The sequence below is a fragment of the Mus musculus genome, chromosome 10 (assembly GCF_000001635.26).
Source record: "Mus musculus strain C57BL/6J chromosome 10, GRCm38.p6 C57BL/6J".
Taxonomy (NCBI): Eukaryota; Metazoa; Chordata; class Mammalia; order Rodentia; family Muridae; genus Mus; species Mus musculus.
This window is the reverse complement of record NC_000076.6, coordinates 10,132,364-10,154,011: the sequence shown is the minus strand read 5'-3', so window position 1 is coordinate 10,154,011 and position 21,648 is coordinate 10,132,364. Positions and strand designations below refer to the sequence as shown.

The window sequence follows — 21,648 nt, the reverse complement described above, 5'->3', positions numbered from 1 at the left end:
AAGAAACATTGAAACATAGAAAGGAAGGAAGGAAGGAAGGAAGGAAGGAAGGAAGGGAGGGAGGGAGGGAGGGAGGGAGGGAGGGAGGGAGGGAGGGAGGAAGCAAGAAAGCAAGCAAGCAAGCAAGCAAGCAAGCAAGCAAGCAAGCAAGAAAGAAAGAAAGAAAGAAAGAAAGAAAGAAAGAAAGAAAAAAGTCTTGTCTCCTTGTCTTTGCAACTCATAAAAAAAGGTTGAGACATGGGAACCAGGAGAACCAGGAGAGTTGTAGGGAAAGCAGGGCTCAGAAGAAAGACGAGCGCCTGAGCTCAGTGTTCTTTATAAAGGTCTTCCCAGGGACAGTCTGAAATCTGAGGCAGAGCTGAGCCCTTGCCAAGGAAAAGCTCAGAACCAGGGAGATCCCAATGGACCTATAGTTCAACAGGGTTTCCAAGGATTGGGATGGACACAATGCTGAGGCCTCCTCACAGAGCACCTTCCTGCCAAAATTAACAAGGAGCTGAAGGTTGTACCCGAGAGATGGCAGAGATTACTGATGAAGATCATGAGTCTGATCACAGTGGATTAACCAGGGCCTAAGTCTCAGTGTTGATCCAGAAGGACTTCAAGTATAGATCATTCCGTCTTTCCTCTCTGCTGACTGCTCAGAACCTGAGGAACTCCCAGAAGACAGAGCACAGTCTGCAAACAGAGGGCATCACAACAGGTCCTCTCTACAGAGGCATCACCTCTCTGTACAGGAGGCATTTAGAGATATCTGGAGACGCAATTATTACCTAGGAATAGAAGATCTGGTCTAGTAGACAGAAAGCGAAGATTTGTATAATTCTATAACTGATAATTCTACAATGTACAGGATAGTTCCCTCCAAATAATTAACCAGACTTAAAAGTCAGCCTAGTTAACTTTGAGAAACTATGTCCTACACTGAGATAATTTTGGCCTATTGTTAAATCAAGAAATTTGTAAAAGAAATTATGTCTATTTTTAAAAACTAAAGAAAACCATATCTAGTGGATAGACTGAAAATTTTAGTAACTTTATTATGCTTGGAGTACTTACCTACAGGTTACATCCCACATAACCTAAACTGAAAACAGTATAAAGAGAGCATTGTACTTCATACATGTGGTACCCTGAGGACCACATCTTAGTACCATGGCACACTCTCAGTTGTCAGTCTTTCACCCTTGCGATCTATTGACTGCTTGGGGCTGCAGCCCCCTGCCTCAGTACCTCTTCCTAGCAACAAAAGGGGAGCAATCGCACGGATCCTCTGGAACAAAATTGCAATTCAAAACTGGAAATATGATTTATTCTCAGTGTGTATTACTTACACATTATCCTAAGACACCCTTCAGGGGCTGGAGAGATGTCTAAGCACCTAAGAACACTCTTCCAGCGGTCCTGAGTTCAATTCCAAACAATGCACAAGGTGGCTCACAAAATCTGATGCCTTCCCTGGTATGCAGGCATATGTTCAGACAGCATTTATTAATAAATCTCAAAAATAAAAATGCCATCCTTCAGAGATAATCGAATGTTATTTGTGTCATTTAAAATAATCACTACTCAGTTAAGCACTTATTATAACATTTCAGGAGGGCGGAGAGAGAATCATAAGTAGCTTGATAATATTTATTACATAGTATTACATAGTATTACATAGTATTACATAGTATTATTACATAGTATTACATAGTATTACAAAGTACCCAGTATCAAATAGGAAATGGAGAAGAAAACAGGGAAGCAGGTAAGAGACACTTAAAACGGTGTCGTAAATAAGGGGAGACAGAAGACAGGAGAAAGACTAGCATACACAGCTAAGCCATGTGTGATGACTTTGTAACCTAGGGCAATGGGCCCATGAACAGTTATTTCAGATGAAATGGTCTTTCTTCCACACTCTCCATTTGGGCTTTCCTAAGAAACTGGAATGACAAAGCAAGCCACTAACTGACCAGGGAGACTATCATCAAAGAGTCAAAATCAAAATGTTTCTAAAAAGAGCAGAAATGAAAGCAAAAAAAAAAAAAAATCAAAGACAAGGAGAATAAAGGAGGGAGGGACTTAGAGGAGAATGAAGAGAAAATGAAAAAGAAGAGCAAAATGATGTGCCAGCAATGGCAATGAATAATAAGTCAGCCTTGTTCACGACGTGACCGAAGTATTCCATTTTTATGTGAAAGCAAATAGCTGTGAAGTATCACCAACATAAACACTGATTAAAAGAGATGAAATGTCCTGAGATGAAATGCCATAACATTACACACTGTCAGTCTGCAGTGTTCCCAAAATGTTAATGGCCTCCCCTTCAGCTGCTGCTATCAGGGGAGAGATCTCAGGGGAAGGAGACCTCAGCTGTAGAGCTCCAGGGATGAACTCAGAGCTTCATCCCGTCTGTCCTCTCCCTCTTAACGGATAAAATACCATTGAAACTGAGTCAGTGACATTTTCCCAGGATTCAGAAGGGACTACTTGTTTTCTTTTTTAAATTAAGTTTTATTTTACCTGAAAATAGTTGAGTTTATCTTCCCATTTCAATAACGTTTCAGACCTGATTCAGTCAGCCTGAAACACTCTTTAGAATAATGGTCCTTTATCTTTCCCAGTGACATTTCTCCAGCAACAGCAACATCTGCAGAAGATTTAGGAAGTGACAGTTCATCATTTCACAGACTAATTCTGGAATAAAAGTGCGAGGCAGGGTGAATGCATAACGACTTTACCACTTGCCAAGCGTTTTAAACAGTATCTTCCCAGAGGCCGGCCCCCTTCCCTCATTTACTTCAATAAAAATCATTAGTACTTCCGAAAACTACAATTATCTTTGCTTCCAAGCTAAAAAAAGAAAAAGAAAATAGGCCATCACTCTGTGGCCATTCCATTTAACTATAGCTCTGGCTCAGTAACACTAAGCTGGTACACATTTCTCAGCAACTCGCAGTACTTTAGCATATGAACCTTCATGTATGTATGTACACACACACACACACACACACACACACACACACACACGTCTGAGGCCTAGCTAGTAATGTGTAGATTTGGGTGTGTACAGGCATTTATGATTGATGGAGGACCAAGGATGGTAGGTGAGAGGCTACGGGATCACATGACAAATACGAATCATCAGACTCTGGCGAGTAGCATCAGGGTGAAGATCTGAGTTTATTGCACATCACAAAAGCTTATACATAGTGTTTGAGCCAACCCTAAGCCTCTAAATCCTCAGCCGATAGGATCCCATCAGACACTGTCACCCTTAACCATGCCCCAGTGAAAGCCCTGCCTGACAAGGTTACTCAGAAAGAGCTGGGGTTCAGGAGCATTGTCACCTGTTAGGACTTTCAGGAATACAGGGGGTGGGGCAAGCAGCCATTCTCTGGCCTAGGTTCTTTTTTTGCGGTCTCACTGGTGTTCAAGGAGCCTTCTTAGATCCAATGCCTTGTATGGCAGGGCAGGATTCTTTGAGGGGTCTCAGGCGCCTGAGGTACCTCGCTCTCTATCCCACTTTCTCCTTCACAAGACTGACCTCCACATCCCACACTCAAGTCTTCTGAGCAGTTCTTCCTTTTAAGAAGTCTCTGATATCTGGGGTTGTAAAGCAGAAACAACAGAAACAAAAACAAAGTGGGAGCAACAGTAGTAAGAGTCACATGTTCCGTGCAATACAGATGCTCAGGAGTAGTTGCAATAGGAGGTATCAGAGAATTTATCCTGACAGAGGAAGATTATGCTATGAGCCCCTTAAGATTTAAGACAAAATGTTGTTGTAGATTCACCGAAGAAAGCATTCTGTCTGACTTTGACTCCTGCATGTAGCTATTTTAACTTGAACTAAGCTGATGTAAAATAACAAGTTCAGTCATACCAGCCACATCCCAAATGCTCAAGGGCCAAGAGAGTACGGTGACCAATGGCTACCATATTAGATGGCACAGGAGAATGTCTCCACCACTGAAGAACGTTCAGCTCTACAGCTTTAGTCTATGTTGAAGAACCAGGATAACTACATCAACAGATGCTTTCCAGATACATAGAGGCCAATATATGTCCTGTATTGGCTAGAGTCTAGGGTGGAGTAAAGAAGTAGATGATAAGTGTCTTAGTCAGGGTTTCTATTCCACACAAACATCATGACCAAGAAGCAAGTTGGGGAGGAAAGGGTTTATTCAGCTTACATTTCCACACTGCTGTTCATCACCAAAGGAAGTCAGGACTGGAACTCAAGCAGGTCAGGAAGCAGGAGCTGATACAGAGGCCATGGAGGGATGTTCCTTAATGGCTTGCTTCCCCTGCCTTGTTCAGCCTGCTCTCTTATAGAACCCAAGACCACCAGCCCAGAGATGGTCCCACCCACAAGGGGCCTTTCCCCCTTGATCACTAATTGAGAAAATGCCTTACAGCTGGATCTCATGGAGGCATTTCCTCAACTGAAGCTCCTTTCTCTATGATAACTCCAGCTGTGTCAAGTTGACACAAAACTAGCCAGTACAATAAATCTAAAGAGGTAACATGGAATCAAATTCCAGGGAATCTTGAATGAATGTATTTGGAATCTGGACCTTGTTTAGAGAACAGATAAAAAAGAATTAAGATTTGATAATGTATGAATCAAATTTAGCTGTACCCTATGTTCATGTGTGGGGCAAGATACTCAAAATCAGAGAGATGAGACTCAGAAGTCTGTATTTTGTGGTCATCTAAGGATGATACCAATGCACAAATATTTTTAGAAAAATATCTTTAACATGCAAAGTGCGCCCCTCCCTGATTTGAGTTAGTGATAAGTTTCCTTCATCTTTTCTACCTGGGTGAAGTCATCAATAATAATTAGCTGATTCCACTCTCTGGTGACAGAAGATAGCCTTGTAACCAAGACTTGACAAATCCAATTCAGAGTAGTACCCTAGTCACACAAGGTACAGTTTAGATCATAGCAGCAGGTGGAAACTGCACTTAAGGCAGGAGAATTAAGGCATGCTCTGCCACTTCACATATTTGTTCCTGATCTCACATATACATTGCTGGTTGGGAAAAGTATTTTATCAAGGAGATCAAGGAAGCAAGAGAGAATTAGCCTTGATATCTCTGTGTATGTGTTTCCCTGTGTGTTGCATGGCCACATCATTCTGTGGAACAGTGAAAAGCCACCCATAACAATTTACAAAATTCAGGGACCCAGCATAGGTGGGTAAGTGTCAATGGAGAGAAAGAAAAAACAGGTGGCATTCCTTGGTGGATTTAGGTTAGAGTCCTGTATGTCATATTCTCCTTTGTATTCACAGTTACATGACCAAGGAAATTACCTCCTCCTCCTTGGTTTCCCCCCTTCTGTTTCTTCTTGCCTCCCTCCTCTTCTTTTATGCTTCCTCTTCCTCCTTATTCTTAAGTTTGTGAAAGATGAGCAGCGCTTTTTTGATGTTTATTATTTATTTACCCATTTATTTATGTGTTGTTGCCTATAAATGCCCAGTTTATAAGTAAATCTGGTCCACAGATCAGAACAAAGAACTCTAAAAAGAAGAAATAAAAATGGCTAAGAGGTATCTTTTAAGGTGTTCAACATCCTTAGTAATCAGGAAAATACAAAATTTAAACTACTTGGAGATTTCGTCTTTCCCTAGCTAAGATGAAGAAAACAAGTGACAACAAAAACTGGTGAATGTGTGGGAAGAAGATGTATTCACTGTTGGTAGTGTTGGGAAAGAGTGCAGCTACCCTGGAAAACGGTATGAAGAATCCTCAATAAGCTCATAATAGATTTACCATTTGTCCCAGTTATACCAAATTTTGGTATATCCCCCGAAGATTCTATACCATACTACAGGGACCTACTTAGCCATTTCACTGCTGCCTTATTCACAGGAGCCAGGAAATGAGAACAGCTACATTTCCATCAACTGGTAAATGGATAATAAAATTGGGGTACATTTCAGCTATAACAAAAAAATAAAATCGTGAAATTTTCAGCTAACTGGATGGAACTGGAAAATATTATACCGTGTAAAAGCAACTGAAACCCAGGAAGACAGGAGTTACATAATCTCTCAGATTTCTGGACCCTAGCTCTGAATTGTTAGGTTTATTTCTATAAACAGAAATATTCACAGAAGCCAAGGGCATAATAGTCCCAGTGCAGGAGAAGGAGCAAAGGAGCGCCAGAGAGGAGGCTAGCATGATGAAGGTTCACTGAAGAGGGGAAGGGGGGATATAGGGAGCTTCACTATGTGTGGGGGTGCAAAAGAGAACACCAAAGGTATTTAGAAAAACCAGAAGGAAAACTATTGTTTTATCTTTCTCTAGAATACAGATTTTTTTAAACACATACCTTTTTTTGTTAATATACAAAATAACAACTTTAAACTAATACATCTTTTATCAAACACTTTCTAAAAGGACTGAGAAAACAGGCTGTCTCTGAGTGTCAAGACCATCGAAAGGTTTTCTTGTGAAGGTAGAGTAAAAGTTGAGACATTGACTCAATCTAAGAGAACTAAGAAGCAGAACCACTTATTTCACTGTATTTAAAGGTAAATACAGTATGAAAAGAGCTCATATATGCATGTAAGTTACATCAGATTTGGCTATTGACATGAACCCAAGGACCTTCTAATTCAGGGGTCATTGTTCTACATGACAGTTCTCATGGGCTAGCTAGATTATCTTAGCCATTGTATGTGCCAGGCAAGTGGTCTAATAGTCAACTTTGAAAGACCCAGCATCACAAGCTCCTTCGGCTCCACTCAAACCCCGGGCTACCTTGCCAGCAGAGTCTCGCCCAACACCTGCAAGGGCCCACACAGGACTCCCCACGGGATCCTAAGCCCTCTGGTGAGTGGAACACAGCGCCTGCCCCAATCCAATCGCGCGGAACCTGAGACTGCGGTACATAGGGAAGCAGGCTACCCGGGCCTGATCTGGGGCACAAGCCCCTTCCGCTCCACTCGAGCCCCAGGCTACCTTGCCAGCGGAGTCGCCTGACACCCGCAAGGGCCCACACAGGATTCCACACGGGATCCTAAGACCTCTAGTGAGTGGAACACAACTTCTGCCAGGAGTCTGGTTCGAACACCAGATATCTGGGTACCTGCCCTGCAAGAAGAGAGCTTGCCTGCAGAGAATACTCTGCCCACTGAAACTAAGGAGAGTGCTACCCTCCAGGTCTGCTTATAGAGGCTAACAGAGTCACCTGAAGAACAAGCTCTTAACAGTGACAACTAAAACAGCTAGCTTCAGAGATTACCAGATGGCGAAAGGCAAACGTAAGAATCCTACTAACAGAAATCAAGACCACTCACCATCATCAGAACGCACTACTCCCACCCCACCTAGTCCTGGGCACCCCAACACAACCGAAAATCTAGACACAGATTTAAAAACATTTCTCATGATGATGATAGAGGACATCAAGAAGGACTTTCATAAGTCACTTAAAGAATTACAGGAGAGCACTGCTAAAGAGTTACAGGCCCTTAAAGAAAAGCAGGAAAACACAGCCAAACAGGTAGAAATCATTAAAGAAAAACAGGAAAACACATCCAAACAGGTGATGGAAATGAACAAAACCATACTAGAACTAAAAGGGGAAGTAGACACAATAAAGAAAACCCAAAGCGAGGCAATGCTGGAGATAGAAACCCTAGGAAAGAGATCTGGAACCATAGATGCGAGCATCAGCAACAGAATACAAGAAATGGAATAGAGAATCTCAGGTGCAGAAGATTCCATAGAGAACATCGACACAACAGTCAAAGAAAATACAAAATGCAAAAGGATCCTAACTCAAAACATCCAGGTAATCCAGGACACAATGAGAAGACCAAACCTACGGATAATAGGAATTGATGAGAATGAAGATTTTCAACTTAAAGGGCCAGCTAATATCTTCAACAAAATAATAGAAGAAAACTTCCCAAACATAAAAAAAGAGATGCCCATGATCATACAAGAAGCCTACAGAACTCCAAATAGACTGGACCAGAAAAGAAATTCCTCCCGACACATAATAATCAGAACAACAAATGCACTAAATAAAGATAGAATATTAAAAGCAGTAAGGGAGAAAGGTCAAGTAACATATAAAGGAAGGCCTATCAGAATTACACCAGACTTTTCACCAGAGACTATGAAAGCCAGAAGAGCCTGGACAGATGTTATACAGACACTAAGAGAACACAAATGCCAGCCCAGGCTACTATACCCAGCCAAACTCTCAATTACCATAGATGGAGAAACCAAAGTATTCCACGACAAAAACAAATTCACACAATATCTTTCCACGAATCCAGCCCTTCAAAGGATAATGACAGAAAAGAAGCAATACAAGGACGGAAATCACGCCCTAGAACAACCAAGAAAGTAATCATTCAACAAACCAAAAATAAGACAGCCACAAGAACAGAATGCCAACTCTAACAAAAAAATAAAAGGAAGCAACAATTACTTTTCCTTAATATCTCTTAATATCAATGGACTCAATTCCCCAATAAAAAGACATAGACTATCAGACTGGCTACACAAACAGGACCCAACATTCTGCTGCTTACAGGAAACCCATCTCAGGGAAAAAGACAGACACTACCTCAGAGTGAAAGGCTGGAAAACAATTTTCCAAGCAAATGGACTGAAGAAACAAGCTGGAGTAGCCATTTTAATATCGGATAAAATTGACTTCCAACCCAAAGTTATCAAAAAAGACAAGGAGGGACACTTCATACTTATCAAAGGTAAAATCCTCCAAGAGGAACTCTCAATTCTGAATATCTACGCACCAAATGCAAGGGCGGCCACATTCATTAGAGACACTTTAGTAAAGCTCAGGCATTCATTGCACCTCACAAAATAATAGTGGGAGACTTCAACACACCACTTTCTTCAATGGACAGATCGTGGAAACAGAAACTAAACAGGGACACAGTGAAACTAAGAGAAGTTATGAAACAAATGGACCTGACAGATATCTACAGAACATTTTATCCTAAAACAAAAGGATATACCTTCTTCTCAGCACCTCACGGGACCTTCTCCAAAATTGACCATATAATTGGTCACAAAACAGGCCTCAACAGATACAAAAATATTGAAATTGTCCCATGTATCCTATCAGACCACCATGGCCTAAGACTGATCTTCAATAACAACATAAATAATGGAAAGCCAACATTCACGTGGAAACTGAATAACACTCTTCTCAATGATACCTTGGTCAAGGAAGGAATAAAGAAAGAAATTAAAGACTTTTTAGAGTTTAATGAAAATGAAGCCACAACGTACCCAAACCTATGGGACACAACGAAAGCATTTCTAAGAGGGAAACTCATAGCTCTGAGTGTCTCCAAGAAGAAACGGGAGAGAGCACATACTAGCAGCTTGACAACACATCTAAAAGCCCTAGAAAAAAAGGAAGCAAATTCACCCAAGAGGAGTAGAAGGCAGGAAATAATCAAACTCAGGGGTGAAATCAACCAAGTGGAAACAAGAACTATTCAAAGAATTAACCAAACGAGGAGTTGGTTCTTTGAGAAAATCAACAAGATAGATAAACCCTTAGCTAGACTCACTAAAGGGCACAGGGACAAAATCCTAATTAACAAAATCAGAACTGAAAAGGGAGACATAACAACAGATCCTGAAGAAATTCAAAACACCATCAGATCCTTCTACAAAAGGCTATACTCAACAAAACTGGAAAACCTGGACGAAATGGACAAATTTCTGGACAGATACCAGGTACCAAAGTTGAATCAGGATCAAGTTGACCATCTAAACAGTCCCATATCACCTAAAGAAATAGAAGCAGTTATTAATAGTCTCCCAACCAAAAAAAGCCCAGGACCAGATGGGTTTAGTGCAGAGTTCTATCAGACCTTCAAAGAAGATCTAATTCCAGTTCTGCACAAACTATTTCACAAAATAGAAGTAGAAGGTACTCTACCCAACTCATTTTATGAAGCCACTATTACTCTGATACCTAAACCACAGAAAGACCCAACAAAGATAGAGAACTTCAGACCAATTTCTCTTATGAATATCGATGCAAAAATCCTCAATAAAATTCTCGCTAACCGAATCCAAGAACACATTAAAGCAATCATCCATCCTGACCAAGTAGGTTTTATTCCAGGGATGCAGGGATCGTTTAATATACGAAAATCCATCAATGTAATCCATTATATAAACAAACTCAAAGACAAAAACCACATGATCATATCGTTAGATGCAGAAAAAGCATTTGACAAGATCCAAAACCCATTCATGATAAAAGTTTTGGAAAGATCAGGAATTCAAGGCCCATACCTAAACATGATAAAAGCAATATACAGCAAACCAGTAGCCAACATCAAAGTAAATGGAGAGAAGCTGGAAGCAATCCCACTAAAATCAGGGACTAGACAAGGCTGCCCACTTTCTCCCTACCTTGAAGTATTAGCCAGAGCAATTCTACAACAAAAGGAGATCAAGGAGATACAAATTGGAAAAGAGGAAGTCAAAATATCACTTTTTGCAGATGATATGATAGTATATATAAGTGACCCTAAAAATTCTACCAGAGAACTCCTAAACCTGATAAACAGCTTCGGTGAAGTAGCTGGATATAAAATAAACTCAAACAAGTCAATGGCCTTTCTCTATACAAAGAATAAACAGGCTGAGAAAGAAATTAGGGAAACAACACCCTTCTCAATAGTCACAAATAATATAAAATATCTTGGCGTGACTCTAACTAAGGAAGTGAAAGATATGTATGATAAAAAACTTCAAATCTCTGAAGAAAGAAATTAAAGAAGATCTCAGAAGATGGAAAGATCTCCCATGCTCATGGATTGGCAGGATCAACATTGTAAAAATGGCTATCTTGCCAAAAGCAATCTACAGATTCAATGCAATCCCCATCAAAATTCCAACTCAATTCTTCAACGAATTGGAAGGAGCAATTTGCAAATTCGTCTGGAATAACAAAAAAACCTAGGATAGCAAAAAGTCTTCTCAAGGATAAAAGAACTTCTGGTGGAATCACCATGCCAGACCTAAAGCTTTACTACAGAGCAATTGTGATAAAAACAGCATGGTACTGGTATAGAGACAGACAAGTAGACCAATGGAATAGAATTGAAGACCCAGAAATGAACCCACACACCTATGGTCACTTGATCTTCGACAAGGGAGCTAAAACCATCCAGTGGAAGAAAGACAGCATTTTCAACAATTGGTGCTGGCACAACTGGTTGTTATCATGTAGAAGAATGCGAATCAATCCATACTTATCTCCTTGTACTAAGGTCAAATCTAAGTGGATCAAGGAACTTCACATAAAACCAGAGACACTGAAACTTATAGAGGAGAAAGTGGGGAAAAGCCTTGAAGATATGGGCACAGGGGAAAAATTCCTGAACAGAACAGCAATGGCTTGTGCTGTAAGATCGAGAATTGACAAATGGGACCTAATGAAACTCCAAAGTTTCTGCAAGGCAAAAGACACCGTCAATAAGACAAAAAGACCACCAACAGATTGGGAAAGGAACTTTTCCTATCCTAAATCAGATAGGGGACTAATATCCAACATATATAAAGAACTCAAGAAGGTGGACTTCAGAAAATCAAATAACCCCATTAAAAAATGGGGCTCAGAACTGAACAAAGAATTTTCACCTGAGGAATACCGAATGGCAGAGAAGCACCTGAAAAAATGTTCAACATCTTTAATCATCAGGGAAATGCAAATCAAAACAACCCTGAGATTCCACCTCACACCAGTCAGAATGGCTAAGATCAAAAATTCAGGTGACAGCAGATGCTGGCGTGGATGTGGAGAAAGAGGAACACTCCTCCATTTTTGGTGGGATTGTAGGCTTGTACAACCACTCTGGAAATCCGTCTGGCGGTTCCTCAGAAAATTGGACATAGTACTACCGGAGGATCCAGCAATACCTCTCCTGGGCATATATCCAGAAGATGCCCCAACTGGTAAGAAGGACACATGCTCCAATATGTTCATAGCAGCCTTATTTATAATAGCCAGAAGCTGGAAAGAACCCAGATGCCCCTCAACAGAGGAATGGATACAGAAAATGTGGTACATCTACACAATGGAGTACTACTCAGCTATTAAAAAGAATGAATTTATGAAATTCCTAGCCAAATGGATGGACCTGGAGGGCATCATCCTGAGTGAGGTAACACATTCACAAAGGAACTCACACAATATGTATTCACTGATAAGTGGATATTAGCCCCAAACCTAGGATACCCAAGATATAAGATACAATTTGCTAAACACATGAAACTCAAGAAGAATAAAGACTGAAGTGTGGACACTATGCCCCTCCTTAGAATTGGGAACAAAACACCCATGGAAGGAGTTACAAAGACAAAGTTTGGAGCTGAGATGAAAGGATGGACCATGTAGAGACTGCCATATCCAGGGATCCACCCCATAATCAGCATCCAAACGCTGACACCATTGCATACACTAGCAAGATTTTATCAAAAGGACCCAGATGTAGCTGTCTCTTGTGAGACTATGCCGGGGCCTAGCAAACTAAGAAGTGGATGCTCATAGTCAGCTAATGGATGGATCACAGGGCTCCCAATGGAGGAGCTAGAGAAAGTACCCAAGGAGCTAAAGGGATCTGCAACCCTATAGGTGGAACAACATTATGAACTAACCAGTACCCCGGAGCTCTTGACTCTAGCTGCATATGTATCAAAAGATGGCCTAGTCGGCCATCACTGGAAAGAAAGGCCCATTGAACTCGCAAACTTTATATGCCCCAGTACAGGGGAACGCCAGGGCCAAAAAGGGGGAGTGGGTGGGTAGGGGAGTGGGGGTGGGTGGGTATGGGGGACTTTTGGTATAGCATTGGAAATGTAAATGAGGTAAATACCTAATAAAAATGGGAAAAAAAAGAAAGACCCAGCATAACAAATTTTAATTCTTCTTTTCTGTTCATGTATACATGAGTCTACTTCACTACCCTTTGTTCAGCTCCCTTGTGGGATGCTTTTAAAGGGTTAATTAGGGTGATTAACCATAGCTAGGTCTTGATCTCTTTCATCTATGAAAGTACATCCAAGACCCTACTCAACTCTTTTGTCCATCCATATGAATTAATCAAGCACCCGTATTCCATGTTGAGGATTTATGACTAAGGGCCAGAGGAAATGCAAGAAGAAATTAATGCACATTCTTGGATTAATGGAAAAAAGGAAGTAGATTAAGCATACTCATAAATGGGAAAATGAGACTTTTGATCAGGGAAGAAAATGTCTGATTCCACTGTATTTTCCACGCAGCAATTCTGCCACTAAAATACTGTCACTTTTACTTGACAACTCAGGTTTCACAGTATACCACCGCAGGCATTTTGTGTAACTTACCTCAGGTGATTTTTCAGACGCCAGTCTCTATAGAGTATACTTGGTGCTTTACAGAGATCTTACAACATGTTTCCATTTATACCATTTTGTTTAATGTAGGACTCTGTAGAATCTCTTCCTTGGTAATAGGTTGCTCAAGATTGCCTGTGTGAGGCTTCCTCCAATTCTGGTAGTAAATGACAATATTTAAACATTTAAGAGCTTGCATACTGCATATCATGTAAACACAGAAAAAAAAAAAAAGGAAGGTAAGATATTAAAGCCGTGCTGGAGATGGAGAGTATAAAGGATCTTGTTTCATTTACTCTAAAATGAGGAAAAAAGTTCTTTTGTGAATTTGCTTTTGATCTGCTACATAAATATATCTGCAGATTGGAAATTCACTAGAGGAATTCACTTGTTCCAATAGTCACTGGGAAATTCAAAAAATGGTGTTGGCTTCCATTGTACTTTACAATGTTCAAAGCTCCCTGTGCTCCCTTTCTTGAGGATACTGTGCATCTTCCTAAGCCAGGCCAGCTCATTCATCCCACAGAGATCTGGGTACGCTACTGGAGAAGAGTATCTTTCCCATGGAGCCTATGAAGCTACTCTTCATATATAAATATATACTGGTCTGGCAAATAGATGTGGCTTTCCAACTTTTTTTTTTAAGTAGACAAATATACAACATGGAAACTGCATAAAAGAGCACAGGGAGGTAGAATTTTTCTTGATAATATCTATCCCTTTTTCATAGATAATGTCTATGCCACTTGAGTTATCTCTTTGACCCTCTATAATCTCAAAGTTGCCAATGGCAGGATTGGAAATTGCTATACAGACTTCCTTTTTTTTTTTATTGTTTGCCAAGTATTTCACTCCACAGTAGTCTGCTAGATGTCCTGAGCATGCAATTAATTCATTAGCACTTTGGGCTTTTGTGTCTTCTGGAGTCTTCCAGAAAATGCAGCATTCATGGAAGGAGAAATATTTTTTTTCCATTTTTTATTAGGTATTTAGCTCATTTACATTTCCAATGCTATACCAAAAGTCCCCCATACCCACCCACCCCCACTCCCCTACCCACCCACTCCCCCTTTTTGGCCCTGGCGTTCCCCTGTACTGGGGCATATAAAGTTTGCGTGTCCAATGGGCCTCTCTTTCCAGTGATGGCCGACTAGGCCATCTTTTGATACATATGCAGCTAGAGTCAAGAGCTCCGGGGTACTGGTTAGTTCATAATGTTGTTCCACCTATAGGGTTGCAGATCCCTTTAGCTCCTTGGCTACTTTCTCTAGCTCCTCCATTGGGAGCCCTGTGATCCATCCATTAGCTGACTGTGAGCATCCACTTCTGTGTTTGCTAGGCCCCGGCATAGTCTCACAAGAGACAGCTACATCTGGGTCCTTTCGATAAAATCTTGCTAGTATATGCAATGAAACCTAGGATACCCAAGATATAAGATACAATTTGCTAAACACATGAAACTCAAGAAGAATGAAGACTGAAGTGTGGACACTATGCCCCTCCTTAGAATTGGGAACAAAACACCCATGGAAGGAGTTACAGAGACAAAGTTTGGAGCTGAGATGAAAGGATGGACCATGTAGAGATTGCCATATCCAGGGATCCACCCCATAATCAGCATCCAAACGCTGACACCATTGCATATACTTGGAAGAAGAAATATTTTAAGCAGCTGGGGAATTAGTCTGTCAATTCAATTTGTAATGGGGAAGGTAGGCTGACAGCCAAGCCCTTAGGGATAGGACACAGGTAATGGAGGATAAAGAAAGTGAGATAAATATTATCAAGAACATACTGCCATACTTCCTGAGGTTTTTATGAGACCCACCTACACCAGTATCAGTAGTAAAAATAACTTTAAAATTCCTAATATCAGAACACTTTCTCAGTAAGAGATATTCTCCCAAATCTTTATGTCCTGACATATATTTCTTATTTCATTCCTTAATGTACTAATGTTATATATTTCATGTAACATGCTTTCAATTATTCTGCAGAGTCTAGGTAAGGAAACTAAGGCAAAGAAGAAATAAAGTCATAGCCCAAAGAGACAGAGCCAAAACTCAAATCTCTGCATTGGAGTTCTGGGCACTGAGATAGTACTACATAATGGTTCATCTTTCTAGAGAGTAGACAGCTGCTTCCCTAATACCTTCTTTAAAGTAATCATCTAGAGTTTAATACCACAGCAAAGACCCCTTTGAATATGGCGAACATTTCAGACGAAACTAGGAGATCTTAGACAACAGTTTATCGAGATATTTTCTTTATTTACATTTCAAATATTATCCCCTTTCCTGGTTTCCCCTCAGGAAACCCCCTATTCCACCCCCCTTCCCGCTGCTCACCAACCCACCCACTCCTACTTCCCTGTCCTGACATTCCCCTCCACTGGGGCATCGAGCATCCACAGGACCAAGGGCCTCTCTTCCTATTGATGTCTGACAAAGCCATCCTCTGCTACATATGCTGCTGGAGCCACAGGTTCCTCCTTGTGTACTCTTTAGTTGGTAGTCCCTGGGAGCTCTGGGTGTACTGGTTGGTTCATATTGTAGTTCCAAGAAGGAGGCTTTCTTGCAGCTGTGAATCAAAGCTTTGACCATGTGAATAAGGACTCTGCCTGACTGAAGGCTGCATTTTCAGGTTTGACATATTCCACAACAAAGCTGTGCTGCAAAGTGCCAGGAAATGAAACACACATGAATTTTAACATGACTATCATTTGTCTATTGTAGTTATTCATGAAAACCTGGTCATCTTGGGACATTCACCCTTTATCCAGATTAGTAAAGCCAAATTCGTGGCTTTGAAGCTGGCTCTGCATCTTTGATAGGATGATCAATATCAGCCATTGTGTTGTCTATTCTGACTGGCACTCAGATGTGATATGATTTAGAATGCTCAGGTCCTTGGGCATTCTAAAATGAGGGCTCTCTTTGGGAATATCTATACAATCACAAGGAGGTCTACTAGATGATATCATATATAATTATTTCTTTAAATAAAGGGAAACGTAAATCTCAGAGAGATGGGCTGATTTACCTAAGATCATAGACCTTTAAGTGAAGACAGCAGGTCTAATTTCATAAATAAGACAGAAAAAGCAGAGTGCTGATAAATAGGGTCTCATAAAATGAAACATTTGTTTTTTAAAACTGCTTCTAAAGAAAGCCCAACAGTGGTTAAGAGCACTTTCTGTTCTTTCAAAGGTCCCAAGTTCAGTCCCCAGCTATCTTCTAGTGGCTCACAACCATCTATAATGGGTTTTCACAACCATCTGATGCTGTCTTCTGGCACACAGGTATACATCCTGATAGAGAATACACATCATATACGTAAAATAAACAAATCTTTAAAAATTAAAAGAAAGGAAGTTCAAAATCCATACCGTAAGAGGAAAAACATGGAACATAAATCTTTTAAATGACTTTCATCTAGAGTGTACGAAGATCTGTGTACAGCTTAATAACAAAGAAATAATTTCTTATTTAAAACAAGATGATTTTAATAGAAACCCAGCAAAGATATCCATATGAAAAATAAATTTTAGTAAAATAGAAAGGCAATTAATCATTAAAATAATGTAAAGCAAAAATCTTTTTATTATTGAGACGCTACACTAACCGATTTAAATGTAATAACCTGAAATTGTCAAGTGTTTATAGACCCTAGGGCAACTGTACCGCCGACCCTGACCACAGGCATAGGTTATTCACACCTCTCTGGAGGGCAGTTTGGATACTTCTTACAGAAACAAACACACTCACTTTATGACCCTGCAGTTCTTCTTCAAGGTGTATTTATCTAAGAGAAAAGCAAACACATTTTCACAAAGACCTGTATGCAAGTGCTCCTTAAAACGTCCTAAAATAAAAAGGATGTGACAGCCCGTCATCTGATACATGGGTAGGTCACATGTGAGCAGTTCTATAGCAGAATTCTACTCATTAGCATGAATGGAAAACTACCTAAAATAATTCAAAAAATTCCCAGAAGGAAGTAGGTAAGAAAAGTCAAACAGAGACTATGTTCTATGAGTTCATTTTGTAATAATTCAAGAAAATGGAACCTGTAACTGAAAGCCAATCAGTGGTTGCCTTGTATCAGGAGACTGGGGAAGAGAAGGCCTGCCAAAAAACTAATCAGAAATTTTGATGGTATAGAAATTTTATCTGTAGAGGGCCACAGAGATGTGTCTGTGGCTAAAGGTACTTGCTGCTCTTGCTGGGGACCCAAGTTTTGTTCTCAGTAGACAACTTACAACTGTCTGTAAGTCCTGCTTCAGAAGTTCTCACGTGGTCTTCTGGTCTCTGTAGGTACCTGCATACATATGTGATGCTCACATACAGACTCACACACAAATAAAAATAAAATAAATCCAAAAACATGAGTAGGGATTAAATCCAGTCTCTTCTGCTGGTGAGCCGGCCCTTCGCATCTCTCCTAGCCGTGGCCGCGTAAACTCTGTGCCAAGTGTCATGGTTAATTTTCAGAGTTGGATTAAGTTCACAGTGTAAAGATTTACTTCTGTTTTACCCGTGACAAGGTGAAGCTAGCAGATCATGAAACCACTGATTGCAGAGACAGAAAGAAAATAGCATCTGAAAATAAAATCTCTAGCTGCTGCTTCCTGTTATTTAGTTAAAAAAATTATGAAAGAAGTGGGAAAATGCTTTGGCTTCACAGAAACCCATTAAGAGACATTGAAAAGGTAAGATAAGGAAAACAGATTCAAACAGGGTCAAATTCTGAGTCATCAGAACTGACAGAATTGTCGTTTCTCTCTCTAATTACAAAATCTAAAATCAAATTTATATCATATTTATATAAGTACATTTTCAATTTTTTTTCATTTAAACGGAATTCTTTCCTTTCTGTATAAATTGGGAGCACACTCATTTCTGTGTAACTTTAAATTGATTTTATTGCACCTTTAAATTGATTAAAGCACCTTCAGCCTGTTGTCCTTAGGAGAGCTATGGAAGAAATTCTTTAGGTTTTGTACCTTTCAATCCATCTAGCTGGCTGGGTGGCCTTAGAGGGAGCAAGCTCAGCAAAGTGGGTCTCCAGCTATAAAATTACTATAGCGATTTCACAGATGCTTAGAGAGACAGACCCATTAATAAGCATTTAAGCAGCAGGAAACTTGGCATCAAACAGCGGCTTCCTATGTCCTAAGCACCCAAGTTTCCTCAGCAGGATCTTATGACCGCAGTCTTCATTGCTCTCTCAGCCTGTCTCCAGCCTTGATCTTGTCTCCCTGCCAAAGTATTCTCCGAATTTCTACCTCAGCAAGGGCTCCTGGCAAAGGAAGGGGCAGGGAGGACTATGACACTTGCTTGCCTTTGATATCACCTCTTGAGAAGAAATGGCATCCAAAAAAAAAAAAAAAAAAAAAAACTTCCCAGAATGGATAACAACATTGTTCCCATGTATGCAGAGTTACTATTTCCTGATGTACAGAAAAGTAGTATTTTTAATTACATGTCCAAGAACCCTTTCTAAGCCAGAATATTAACCATCACATGTAAACACACATGGTTCTCTATATACATCCTTTCTATTGCTGAGCTAAAGACCATGACCAAGAACAGCATGGGAAGAAAAGGAGTATTTCATCTTACTGGTTATCATTCTTCATGAAGGAAAGTCAGGGCAGGATCTCGAGGCAGGAAGGAGCCTTGAGTCAGAAATTAACACAGAGGACATGGAGGGATGCTGCATGTTGGCTTTCTATCCCTGCCCAGAATGGGCGGGTCCTCCTCTATCAAACATTAATTAAGAAAATGCCCCAACACTCTGGTCTAACTCTTATGAAAGCATTTTCTCAATTGAGATGGTCTCATCCCAGACGACCTGAGCTCATATCAAGTTAACAACAACAAAACATAAATTATAATACAAATAGCAGTTATCCTTTTAGTGAGTACCTTTTGGAGGCCAACAATGAACATTGTATCCTTTAATCTTTTCAGAGACTCAGCAAAGTAGATATTATTGTTTATTATTATTATTATTATTATTATTATTATTATTATTCCCATTTTATATATAAACTGATCAGGACTGAAAGAAAATAAGAAAATTCAAAAAGTGGTCAAGAATTGAACCTAAGAGACTTTGTAAACCTCTTTAGCATCTCTCTACATATCTTAAAGGTTAATATGAACTTCCCAAAAGGACAATAAGAACAAGTTGAACCTAGAGGAGTATTTGAGTAGCGGCCTAACTGTAACTTTTTATCTTCAGTCCTGCATCTCAATCATGGCAGCGAGTGTTAAGAACCTAAGGCTGCAGGCTGGACATGGCGTCAGGGGAAGCTTTCCCTCTGTCTCACCTCTCTTCACTCCTAAAAGTCTTATTCAACAAACAACTTTCATTTCCTGCCATGCTGCCCGCCATCACAGCTCACAGTAACATTTTATATAAGCATGTCCTTTTATGAACAATTTTCTTTTGAAAATTGATTGGAGGTAAGTAGGTAGGCTGGGCAGCAAAGAGAACTAACTAAAGAGGAAAGGTTGTATGTGGGTGTATGGGAGGTCAACAGGGAGAAACAGGAATCAGAACTATATCTGTATGCTCTTGGGAAAAAATGACTAAGTAAAATAAATGTGATCATTTGAAGCAGTCAGTCAATGTGTGCTTGGTAAGAAGGGCAGAGTGCTTTTACTTTTTCTCCCACTCAAAGTCATTTTAAAGCAATCCAAGTGTTTGTTTTCCCCAGAAGGAAATGAGATGGTATAGAGCTGATATCTACATAGAGAATTTGGGGAGGATTAGAGTCTTCTTTTTCTTTCTTTTTTCCTTCCTTCCTTCCTTCCTTCCTTCCTTCCTTCCTTCCTTCCTTCCTTCCTTCCTTCCTCCCTCCCTCCCTCCCTCCCTCCCTCCCTCCCTCTCTCTCTCTCTCTTTCTTTCTTTCTTTCTTTCTTTTTTTCCCATTTTTTATTAGGTATTTAGCTCATTTACATTTCCAATGCTATACCAAAAGTCCCCCATACCCACCCACCCCCACTCCCCTACCCACCCACTCCCCCTTTTTGGCTCTGGCGTTCCCCTGTACTGGGGCATATAAAGTTTGCGTGTCCAATGGGCCTCTCTTTCCAGTGATGGCCGACTAGGCCATCTTTTGATACATATGCAGCTAGAGTCAAGAGCTCCGGGGTACTGGTTAGTTCATAATGTTGTTCCACCTATAGGGTTGCAGATCCCTTTAGCTCCTTGGCTACTTTCTCTAGCTCCTCCATTGGGAGCCCTGTGATCCATCCATTAGCTGACTGTGAGCATCCACTTCTGTGTTTGCTAGTCTTTCTTTCTTTCTTTCTTTCTTTCTTTCTTTCTTTCTTTCTTTCTTTCTTCCTTCCTTCCTTCCTTCCTTCCTTCCCTTCTTCTTCTTCTTTTCTTCTTCTTCTTCTTCTTCTTCTTCTTCTTCTTCTTCTTCTTCTTCTTCTTCTTCTTCTTCTTCTTCTTCTTCTTCTTCTCCTTCTCCTTCTCCTTCTCCTTCTCCTTCTCCTTTTTTCTCCTTCTTTCTCCTTCTTTCTCCTCCTCCTCCTCCTCCTCCTCTTCCTCCTCCTCCTCCTCCTCCTCCTCCTCCTCCTTCTTCTTCTTCTTCTTCTTCTTCTTCATGGAGTGGTAGACTCTAAAGGAAAACAAGGGTTCATTCTTGTTTGACTCCTCGAAGATACAGAATTAACAGAACTCCAAAGAGAAAACAGGATATAAAATGAAATGCTGGTTCACTTGAATGCAATGCCAGACTTTTCTTTTTGCTGATGTCTGAGCACTGAGTATAAGGAACTCAAGCTCAGTAAACAGGGCAATAAACTACAGTGTCCTCTCAGGAGTGAGCCATTTGTCATGAAGAAACCATTTCCTCTTTCCTATAGAACATCCATATTTGTGTGTGTGGCTTATGCAAAGATGCTCAGCTGTGTGGGGTGGGAGGAAGGACAATGGAGGCTGATCCTTTCAAAGATCCTTTTGCTTGGTAACAACTTTGTGCCTTTCAAACCTTTAAGGAACTCTAAAACTCATTTCAAGGAAAATGAACCAATGCTAAAGGAGTGAACACTTGTTTCCTAAGGCCGTTAGAAGAAAGTCCTACAAAGCAAGTGACTTACAGCAGCAGATAGCTACAACATCACAGCTCAGAGCCCAGAAGCTCAGAATCAACTGTCAGCCGCATCCTGACTAATGTTGCAGGGGGCCATTTCACTGCCTTCTCCCAGATTCTGGACAAAGGTGTCATGTCTGTTA

At 40.4% G+C, this 21,648-nt stretch overlaps 1 long non-coding RNA gene across 5 annotated transcripts in view; it reads right to left on the bottom strand.

The window, feature by feature from the left end:
* Gm28905 overlaps nucleotides 1-21,648 on the bottom strand; it is a 192,673-nt gene that overhangs the window by 14,608 nt on the left and 156,417 nt on the right. For 3 of the 5 annotated variants that reach the window (XR_871454.3, XR_380112.2, XR_871453.3), the window contains 2 exons: nucleotides 13,384-13,549; nucleotides 2,512-2,638 (listed from right to left, as the gene is read on the bottom strand). This is a non-coding gene — a long non-coding RNA (predicted gene 28905). The remainder of the gene's footprint in view (nucleotides 1-2,511; nucleotides 2,639-13,383; nucleotides 13,550-21,648) is intronic. The other 2 variants (XR_003948829.1, XR_871455.3) reach the window with 1 other exon arrangement.